Raw genomic sequence first — 11262 nt, forward strand, 5'->3', positions numbered from 1 at the left:
TTTCCCCTCTCTTCTAGTGCGATGATTTAAATCTCGCTTCTTTTAGTGCATTTCACTGATCGCTTGTGTAGGTTCCTTCACGTTGTAGTTGCAATTCAAGCGTTTCCACAATTTCTGATTCTACTCTATCGCTTTCACCTCCTTGCTGTCTCTGTTTTATCGAACAATGGCCCGCAATTTCCTGTGGGCATTGTGACGTCTGCAAAAGAAAATGCAAGCCATTGTTTGATAAAACACAGATAGTAAGCAGTGAAAGCGATAGAGTCAAATGAAAAATTGTGGAAGCGCTTCAATTGCAACAGCACGTGATGGAACCTGCACAAGTGATCAGTCAAATTCACAAAAAAAAGGACATTCAAATCATCGCACTGGAACAGAGCGGAAACGGGCGAAGTGAAACTGCTCGCTAGCATGCCCCGCATCACTCGTGATCGTGATACCCTTTATGTATAAAAATGTCTACTCAAAAGAGTAATAAACACTTGTAAGTTTGCGCTTGTGGTGTGCGCATTTTGCCCATTCTCGTATTTCGTTGTGTGCACACAAAGCACTTTCATTTCGTACGTCATCAACCATGTGGCCCTTTTGTTAGCCTTATTAGATAGCCCACGTCAGCCTGAGCGCTGGTGGGACGCAGATAACATTAATCGCAGCGTGCCTGCATGGAAGCTCTCTTGAGAAGAAATGAGAGCCATGCAGGAGATCTGGCGAGCTTCTTCATCAAGGCAATATCAAGGCGTGCAGAGCGGATCGCGATGGGCGAGCGCTTGCAGCAGGATGAATAGGCTGTACTCAGCATCCCCAAGTGGCGCAGTATTGAAGCCGTATGTGATGAATGCCAGTACGGTGTTCCAGTGCATGTGTTTCGAAGCTATATTCATGGAAAGGATGGAAAGAGAAACCGACAGTGGTCGTTTTTTTTTTCACAGGCAAAACATGTTTTTTGGGTCTTTTCGAATGTTGCATGTGGCCTCTATAGACTGGTTGATATTTATAGAGAAAAGTAAGAAGGTTTATTTGCGAAGCCACTGCAAGAATGATTAACCTTGCATATAACTTGTGTATACCAGGATGCTCAGCACGGTCATAGGAAGTCATATCGCCAAGTGCAAATGGGAGTGGTTGAGCTGGTGCCTGGTCAATTTTTCAGGAAATACAGAGCCGCACTGAAACATTCAGAAGAAAAAAGAACGGTGCCTTGGTTGCTATTTTTCCGCTGTTATATTAGTTAATAGTTTTTAGTTTTACGTTCACCTGTGGCTCTTAAAGCTGTCCTCACAGAAATGCATTGCGCTGAAATTTGCTCATGTATATTCGCTTTTAAGTTTTCAAGCTTTTCTTTGTTCAATTTTGCTACAGCACATACGTCTATCGCAGTTATAACCATGCTTGTGAAGAGATAATATTTCCCAGCAGTCAGCGCGGGGCGAAACACAGCCTACTGTAGGGTTTTCCTTCATTCAACCCGAGAGAAAAAAAATCACCAGTAAATAACACAATCAGAGAATAAACAAGGTATTTCAATGACAATATATCTGTATAATATTCTTCGAAAAACAATGCGCATTGGCCACTTACTCAAGGACGAAGGTGGTTATTCAGCAAGCTTTGCACTTTGTATAGCTCCGCCACAGTAACGGACAACGTACAGAAAAGCTATTCTCGGGAGCAGGGTTTGTAAAAGCTGCTGTCGTACGCACGGAGAACCTCGAGCCCACGCCTACCTCGACCAAAGTGCTCTGGTAAGCTCCGGTAGTCGACGCCAACAGCACGGAACTGTGATATCATGTCCAGCGAATGGAGGCAGCGGCAACCACCTAGGGACCCTGAACTAAGGACTCTTCTCGACAAGCGCACGTGAACGTTTTTACCTCGTATAAACTTTTCTACCACCACTACAGCCATCATGAACCGTTGCAGACGCAGCCTCTTATCACATAGCTGGTAATTGAACTGTAACACAGAACCACGGATATGAAACACCACTCTCACCGTATTCCTCCGGCGCACAGGAAGGAAACGTACGGATTTTTGGTCTTATCCTAGCGGGAGTGGGCGCCGGCTGCAGTCGTATCGCCAGCCCCACGAACCGTTCACAGGAAAACGCATCTGGATGACATGGCCATAACAGATGGTGCTTCCTTGGGAGCACGCAGCCCTTCGCCCGCCAATGGTTCGCCATGGCCTTTCGCTCGCAGCTTCCTCTGTGAGACGCAGACGTAGTGAGGCGTAGTATACGTCTTGCTTGTTTCAAATCTTTCACCAAGCACGGCAGTTTTATTCGGCCAATAAGAAAGTTTTACTGCAAAAACCTCATCAGCTTTATCTGTTAACCATGGGATATATGCAAATCTGCATGTTAATGAAAAACATGCTCCTCGAGGGACACTAGTTGGTGATCGAATCTAACATCGGTGAAGACAAGGTGAGCAAAGGTAGTCGCATGTTCTACGATCATGAATGCTAAGAAAAATTAAAGGCCAATTCCTTAAGGCGTTCATAATCGCGGCTCCTTGCGCCCGAGGTCCCACTACAGCGCCCACCTTAGGCACCTGTTTCTGTAATCTTTTTGTACTTGTAAGCTTTGTATATATTTTTGAATAAACAACTCTAAAACTGAAAAAAAAATCACTGACAAGCATGAATTTTTTGTTAAAATGAGCTGTAAAACTAGACCTTCAACTAAACAGACAAACTAAACACCACAGTACTGTGACACTAAGGAATACAAAGCATTATATAAGGGTTTGAGCAAGGAAAATTCAATGAAATAATGGCGTAGCCCAAAAGAGAGTAAGAGGAAGCCGCCTGCTAATTAGTCGGCAGTAAACGGCTTGAATTCGCCAGGTAAAAGGGCTCACATCTCTAAGACAGTCAACGAGGTGAAATTGACTGCAGATAACCGTCCCAGACGGCCTTGGTGTGGTCTTGAGGGCAAGGGAAGGAAAATGCTCTTTCAGTCCGTTTTCACTTCAGTTCCCCAAGAGCACACCCACTTCGACAGTTATATGAGATTGCATAGCGCACAACGAGGAAGGGACACACCCCCAGCGCTCGTGTTTTGTCCCTTCCACGTTGTGCGCTATGTAAATTCATATAGATTCCGCAGCTAGCCCGAACCCTAAACCTTCGACATTTAGCTGGAGTCGCCGCCGCGGTGGCTCAGTGGTTATGAGACTCGGCTGCTGACCCGAATGACGCGGATTCGATCCCGGTCGCGGCAGTCTAATTTCGGTGGAGGCGAACTTCTAGAGGCCTGTGTACTGTGCGGTGTCAGTGCACGTTAAAGAACCCGACCGGTCGAAATTTTCCAGTCCTCCACTAGGACGTACTTTATAGCCTTAGTTGCTTTGGGACGTTAAACCCCCTTAAAACATAAAACACAAACCAGTCAGCGGGAGTCGTGTTTATTCACATAAGCAGCCTACAAATAGGCACGAAGTCGCGTATGTTGAAGATATTTGGGTTTCATATCATATGGTCAGAGGGTGTTCATACAGACAGTGGCGCACAGAGGCAGTGTGGGCAGGCAGATTGTCCTGAACAATTATGGCTGGTTTCGGTAGGTACGCCGAGAGAACGGTGCGGTGTAGGAGTTGACTTGTGCTGTATGGTTGGTACATGCTGTAACTGTACGCCGTATGGCTGATGGCCCACGTCCTATGGTACATGGTCGTCATGGAGTAGTGAGGGTAGGTATAGCCACGGAACCTTGCCTTCGCCAAAACAACCGATGACATGTGCGTGGCTTCAGACTGTACGTGGTAGTTAGTCATGGAGTACTCTGGGTGAGTAGTGACCGGAATGCGTGCGCGAAGACGACGACTGCTCCCCATTCTCCTTGGGATGAGAGGGCACGATGTAGCAATAGACACCGAAGCGTGGTCGACGTGAAGCGCGCAACTGAGGATCTTCGGAGCTGTGGGCCGTAGCGCTGCGCGACGACTCCTGAGATGGAGCGGGACATGCCCCCGGCCTTTCTGCTGAACTCCTTCTTATCTGGTTGCCGCTGTAAGTCGAACGCTTTGTACGCCTCTTTGATCTCGGATGCAGTGGTGGCCCGCCGCAGTTCCTGGACGGATTGCGAGTCCAGGGCCAGACGTCCTTGATGCTGGGCCGTCGGCGGCGCTCACAACCACCGCCACAGGCAGACATTTTTCTTTCTTCTTCTTCTTCTCCTTCTTAAAACTTGGCACATACCCACGTGCACGGATTGGCCAAGGTTTTCTTTCTGTTTCGTTCTTCTTCATCTTCTTATTCCATACGGGTAAAGGAGGCGTGGAACCTCGCAACGCCGTATTCATGATTACGGCGGGATTAAATGTAACGTGATATTTATTCTCTCTCTTTCTTCTCTCTGTATCCCTTTATACTTATCCTCATGAGCCATGTTAGTCGACCGTACACAAGTCCAGCTTTCTCGGGCAAAAATTTTGAAAATTGGACAATTGTAAGACACTGCTATAGAAATATTGAAGGAAATGGTTCATTATTCTGATATGTAGCAAAATCTTTCTTTTAAAGTGTTTCCAGCGATCGCATCGAACAACTAAGACTACCATAGAAAACCAATGCGGAACTCTTTTGGCGATAGCAAAAACGTGAATAGAAAACAAAATACAAGACCGCCATCGGAGGATCTGCGCCGCAACAAATCCGCAAGAATCATCTCATCATCCTTCTCACGTCATCAAAGCGTAACCGCATTAAAGCTTTCCCTAGACCTTCAAACACTAGCCACACGCCGAAAGCTAGCTCGCTTATCATTTTTCCATACCTTGTATCACAGTGATCGCCCCTTTTCTCGAGCCAATATCAGACCGGCCCCCCATTTTTCATTTCGCCTAGATCACGTTCATAAAGTCTGCCCGATGTTCGCTCGCACAAAAAGGTATCAAAACTCTGCTCTCGTTTTGGCCATAAACGAGTAGAATCCTTTGCGATCCGGTATTTCGGCAATACCTGACTTGTCACAGTTTAAATCTTCATTGCTAGGTTTTCATTGTACCCGTGACACTTCTTAATGTTTTCTTTTTTTTCCTCGCTCTAGAATCCTTTGCGATCCGGTATTTCGGCAATACCTGACTTGTCACAGTTTAAATCTTCATTGCTAGGTTTTCATTGTACCCGTGACACTTCTTAATGTTTTCTTTTTTTTCCTCGCTCTTTCTGAAGTTACTGCTCTTGCCAATAGTTTGCAGTATCTGTGCTAACAGTGTGCTGATGAATGCTTCAACTAAAATTCACTTGTATATATCTTAGTGCAGTTGCTTAGTCGTGTATTATGTGTCATGCCTTGAAATTTGCTTTATTTAAAGCTGTTTAGTTATGCGTTAGTCTTCTTTTCGCAAAATGTACCCATTGCTTTATTTTTCCTTCTTATTCGTCTTCTGTGATCGTGTTCATGTATTCATCAGTCCCCCCCCCCTCCCCTATGTAATGCCCGATAGGGCCCTTAGGGAACCTGAAATAAATAAATAAAAAATAAATAAAGTGATTGTTATAGTGAAATCTTACATTATATGCAACAATTGCGTTCATAAAAGGTATCCGCCAACGTTTATAGATATACTTGAGTTTCGAAACTCCCCGCCGCGCCCATTGGCACGAGCCGGTCCGCCGCGGTTCCTGCAAGCGTCGTCTGCTAGCGTCCAATGTTTTGCCTGTGCAGGACACTCCTAGATCGCTTGTACAACTGACTTTGTTCGCTAACCATTTCGATTTGCGGAAATTTTATCATGCGGCGAAAAGTTCGAACATTTCTGTCTTCCACATTCACGCGTTCCTGCCTTCGTCGTAGTGGAGTGCGCTCGGTGCGTTTGCCAGCGCGGTGGCTTTTGAAGGAGCGGTTATGTACGAACATGCGACGATACGAATAGTCGCCTATTGCAGAACAACTGTCCTGAGACTTTTAAGCCGCGGTAGGTTAGCGTTTTATCGTCGCTAAAAGCCGTGCCGCTCATTAAGCGCGTCGCGTCTGCGTAGGATGGCGGACTTGACTGCGTCCGTTTTTTCCTACAAACTTAAAATTACGCTCTTGTGGCGAGTAGTGCGCCTCAAATTGTGTTACTTCCAAATGCAGCGCTTGTTGCATCCATTCACGCTTACCTGAAGAAATGCGCAAAGAAAATTTCATACTGATACCGAGCACCATTCGCCTTCCCTTTGCACTGACCGCAAGCGCGCGCAACTTCAAGGCGCTCAAGGCGAGGTGTAAGTCGGCGAAATGGAATGTCTTGCAGCTGACGACCTCCGCAGCCCACCTTCGTTCTGTAGTCTTTACTGTGCAGCCTTATCCACGCTTTAGAACACCAATGTACATAATGTACGCAATGTACCAAGAAACACGACCACAAGAACTTGGTGAATGATATTCAAAAAGAAAAACACTTTATTAACGCATTTGCTGAAAAGAACAGGCTTTGAGCATTCTTAGACAAGCTTTGCTTTTTTCGTTTCTCTTTGTGCCTTCACTGCAGTCATTCTCTTGGCACTTTGCTCTTGCAAAGAAGTGCATACGAGTGACTAAATAAAAATGGATAACTTCAGCAGTAAATTCCTCACAGTGTTGTGAGCAGCCAACCGTGTTGGTGCCATTTTCATTGAGGCTGTCTAAAACCTTCCAAAAAAGGTCGCCAAACGCAGCTAGTTTGCTGGCTTTGTTTATAGCCTTCTCTACAGTGTTTAAACACGCAAATAATTTTTTGATGGGTACACCAGACAGCCTGACACGTGTGCACGCTCAATTACTAGGAGTGCTTCAGGAGGAAGGGAATCCTGTGAGCCCACAGCATCTTTTTTGTAGTCCATACAACGTGCAGCTTTGTTTACCTTGAAAGCAGCATAACCAGATAAATAGTACAGTGCTGTAGTGTCTGGTGATGGCACACTGTAGACATGATCGTTGGGCAGATTGCACAAGTCCTTGAACGGTATGGATGTGAGTCGCTTCCACACCTCTTCTTTAATCATGTTTTTTTTGAGTAAGCGCCTCACGACGCTTTGCGCCAAGGCTTGCAAATGCACTCAGCAAAACGCGATCAGTTACCCTTGACAGCCAACTTAACCGGAGTGTACAGAGAAATCAGGCGGAACAGTTGACCGAAGTTCGTTACTGTCGGGTGATCCTCGTCACCCCCAAACGACCTCACGAGCCCAAAGAATCTCTGAAAAAAATAATAATAATAAACAGGTGTCAACACTGCCCAGAACGAACACGGGAAATAGTTCAATTACCTCAAGTGGATCTTGGTTTAAGCTTGCCGTAAAGACATAGCTGACACCACGACTGTGCGAGAACTCGATCAAGGACAGAACCGACATTAATGTGACACGCAAAGACTCCATGGTCTGGTTGGATGCAAAAAGCTTCGAATTTGGGATTGACTCTGAGTAATTCATCATTTTCAGGAACTCTTTCAAGACCTGCAAGCATACAAAACTTCATAGCGAAACGGTTCATGAGACAACTTGCAATATTACACTTGCAGTGCATAAAAACAAAATAGAAGCATTTTTTTCCACACCTTACTCCACACACAAAGGTTCAGAAAGCTTACCTTAATCTTGAGAGAATCACGTCTGATTCCAGCTGCAGGAATATAAGCGTTCAAAATGTCAAAAATGTCATTCAGAAGTTTTGTAAATGTCTCTGTTCCAACACTGTCACTGAAGCCAGGAACTTTCAGTTGCCTGTATATCTTAAGGCCAATAGCGACACTTCGGCTGAAAAGCTGAAAAGAAGGCAAAACCAAGAAATGAATAACTCAATGAAACAACTAATTTAAAACTAATGAATCAAGCTAAAAAACAATGGGACATCTTTCACTGTCAGAGTTGTCGAGGCTGATAACTTCGCAAAAGTAAGCAACTGCAGAAAAATGCTTTGGGCAGAGCTTTCAATGGAAAGTCAGTGACATGGAACTAACGTTATATTTGCCACGTTGGCCAAGAGAGGAGATAGGCAAGTGAGGAAATTTTGTAAACGATCTACGTGCAGGTGGACTACTTAAAAGTGAAAAAAGTTTTGCTTTGCAGGAGATTAGGCTGCATGCAAGAAACAAAAAACGCTGCTCAAAACTGAGTACCGGAGTGGCCAGACGAACATTCATTTTCTGAAGTGCCTGTGGGTTCACGTGGTATGCAGTTAGTTTTGGAACTACTTTTATGGGCACTTTGTTTTCAGCCTCAACCAGCCGCTAATAGTGCTCATAATTTACTTTGTAGTCTCCTACCTGAAATGAAATAATTGGATAGAGCCTTAGAAAGCAAGGTACAGCAACACAGTACAGTCACTGTACTGTGTTGCTGTACCAAGTTCAAGAAAACATCGAGATGCTGAGCAAAAAGCTTTGTTGTTATATGACTTACCTGACCATATTTGTGTTTCATCAGATGATCCCTAATGCAGTTCATTATGTGAGAAACATCACATATGAAGTGAAGTGATGCATCAGGAAGGCAAGGATGCTCCATCTTGCAGTTGGCACCCGTCAGTTTGCCACTTACTCCAAGATGTGTCCACATGGATTTGTTGCTTCCCGCACCATCACTGATAATTGCCAACACATTGGCACCATACTGAAATAGCTGCAAAGCTGAGCTCACCACTATCTTCGCCAAAATCCATCCTGGCGCGGCCCCTTTCGTTGCATATGTTGCTATTGGCTGAATCCAGGGCTGAAACATAGGGTTAAACATCACCACCAATTCATGGTCTGCTAGCACGTTGGAGTCTTCATTGCAAATGTCCCCATAGTTGACGAAGCCATCAAATTTGCAAGAAGATCTGTTGAACTCTGTCGTTTCCCTAAACTTGATTTCGTCGATGATAATTGAGCCAAACGTATGATACTCCAACTTTCCATTCATTTGCAGCTCAATGCTTTCCAATGCAAATTTATTCATACCATACTCACATGGCAGACCCTTGAGCAGCTGTACAAGGTGATTGGCACTGGGAAGGGGTAGAATCTTCATATCAGAGAGAGTCCTATAACACTTCGAGCTTGTTTGCCTCAGGAGCAGGCATACCATGAGCCACACTGTTGTGTACCTGCGTCCACGAGGCGACTTAGCTGCTTGCTGCATTACAGCGGCACGAATGGCCATCTTCTGTGGCCCAGGCAAATCTTTTACAATATCGTGTATGTCTGTCGTGAAAGCGTTTTTTAGCTTAGCACTCAGCCGACTTACTTCTGCTTTTTTGCGCTCTCTTGCAGCAATGGCACGAATCAGACGCTTCCTAAGCACACTGGCTGCTACAGGCACATTCTTCCTAGGCTGTTTTGATGCAGCCTTTCTCTTCAGAATTTTTGTCATGTTAAAACACATGGCACACACACCTCTGGTAGCATTTGTTAGAACTGTACAATCCTTGTGGTACACAGTTCCAGTTTTGTTTGCCGAGTTTTCGGAACCACTCACAGCACTGTGGCTACATCAAAGGCAGAATTTCATGTTGTGCACAATTTGCACTATTGCTTCCACGTCTATAAGCGAGCGCATCTGCACATCGACAAGCGATCTTTGTAGTAGTTTTCCATTCCCTGAAATAATGTATGTAAGGTCCTCCCTTACCACAACGATTTTGAGGATGGAGAACACACCTGTTTTCATTCCTGCTTCGTAGAAAACTGCTTGCTGACGATCACCAGGTTCCTCCACCACAAATGAAAATTGCCAGCTCCGAGGCAGTTGCAGCGACGCACCATTCTCGATGATGTTTGCAATGTCAGTGCTATCGAAATCACCCGGCAGCTCTTGTGATTCTTCGTGAGTGGCCTGACAAGCCAGCTGTGCACTCCTAGCAGTTCCGCCTCTGTTCTTCGGTGATTACCGCCTTTTGGTTGCAGAAGACAGGTAACTGGGCAAATTGGGAAACAGCGTGGGAATGGCACCATTTTTCAGTGCCCACGAACACCTCTCTATCTCCACAACCTCACCGTTTATGCTGTGCTCGAATGGTTTGACGATGTCTGACGGCTGGAAATGAACGTCGCACACTTTGCATGTTTTGCTGAGTAGCTTGTCAGCGCGGGGAATCGCTCTAGCCCACCTCTCACGAAGCAGCGGGTCCGACGGTGGAGCAAAAAAGTGCCTCTTTTCTGGGTTGCTTCGGTACCCGCTCGTACAACCAAGCACGAAGCAGGTCGGCATGCTGGCTGAATTTCAACGCAGTTGAAGTTAAAAGGCAAAACAGGTCGATGAGTGCAGCTCTTGCTGGCAAAAAACGGCTGGCCGGCAGCAGCAGGCCGTGGAAATCGACGACTTCTTGCAGCGTCCAAATCACTCGCTTCTCACTCCGTTACGGCAAACGGCTGACTTTTAACGAAATTCACGAAGCGGTCGCAAGTTCACAAACACGAAACCAAATTAAATGAAAATTAAAGCGACACAAACACGCAAAAAATAAACCGTGGCAACAGGAAAAAACAGCCATCGAAGCACACGTCGCAAGCCAAACTTTGGCGCAACCGGCGACCGCAGCGCCCTCACAATCCCTAGGGGCAAGTCGCGCCCGGCTCCAGCGGGGGAGTTTCGAAACTCAAGTATATCTATATATAAACGTTTGGATTCCGCTCTAAAATGTTTTTCGCCAGAATTACTGGGCATGGTCTTCTTTGCCTGCGATTGAGCTAGTTTTGGGGTGACAAGGCGCCTGGAAAGAGCCATTTCAAGCCTAGGGAACAAGCCGCAGAACAGTAGATCATTCCTATAGATATAAAAAGGAAAAAAATGGCAGATCTAGACTTCAGGGAAAAATATTTGTTTCTAATTCACCGTTGCGCTTAAAACGTTTTTTTTTTATCGTAGTGTTCACTATTTGATGTTCCGAGTTTATGCTGGCACTAACCGAAAAAAGTGGTACCCATAAAGCATGAAAAGCAGCGGTGATAGAAGACAGCCTTGCCTTAATCCTTTGTGTACCTCGACAGTTGTACTTTTTGTCCCTTCGCATGCGATATTAACTTTATTTTCTCGGTATATTTCCGGTAGAAAATCAGTTAGTTCAGGACCTATACCTTCATCTCTTATATGTTCCACAGAAGTTCCCCGGTCACGTTGTCGTATGCACTCCTCATGTCCAGAAAGGCTAAATACAGAGGTCTGTTGTCTGTATTAGCTAGTTCTCTGCATTGAGTAAGCACGAGCAGGCTATCATCTAAGCGCCCAGCCCTTATCAAGCCGTTTTGAAGTTCTCCGGGCATCCTATTATTTTCTTCCCATGACTGCATTTTTTTGCGCGACAAGTAACAGCTC

The 11262-nt window shown here is 45.4% G+C and overlaps 1 pseudogene; it reads right to left on the reverse strand.

The window, feature by feature from the left end:
• Nucleotides 1-3772: 3772 nt before the first annotated feature.
• On the reverse strand, nt 3773-10158 carry LOC144098043 (uncharacterized; annotated as a pseudogene).
• Between the last annotated feature and the right edge of the window lie 1104 nt (nt 10159-11262).

The sequence above is a fragment of the Amblyomma americanum genome, chromosome 7 (assembly GCF_052857255.1).
Source record: "Amblyomma americanum isolate KBUSLIRL-KWMA chromosome 7, ASM5285725v1, whole genome shotgun sequence".
Lineage (NCBI taxonomy): Eukaryota > Metazoa > Arthropoda > Arachnida > Ixodida > Ixodidae > Amblyomma > Amblyomma americanum.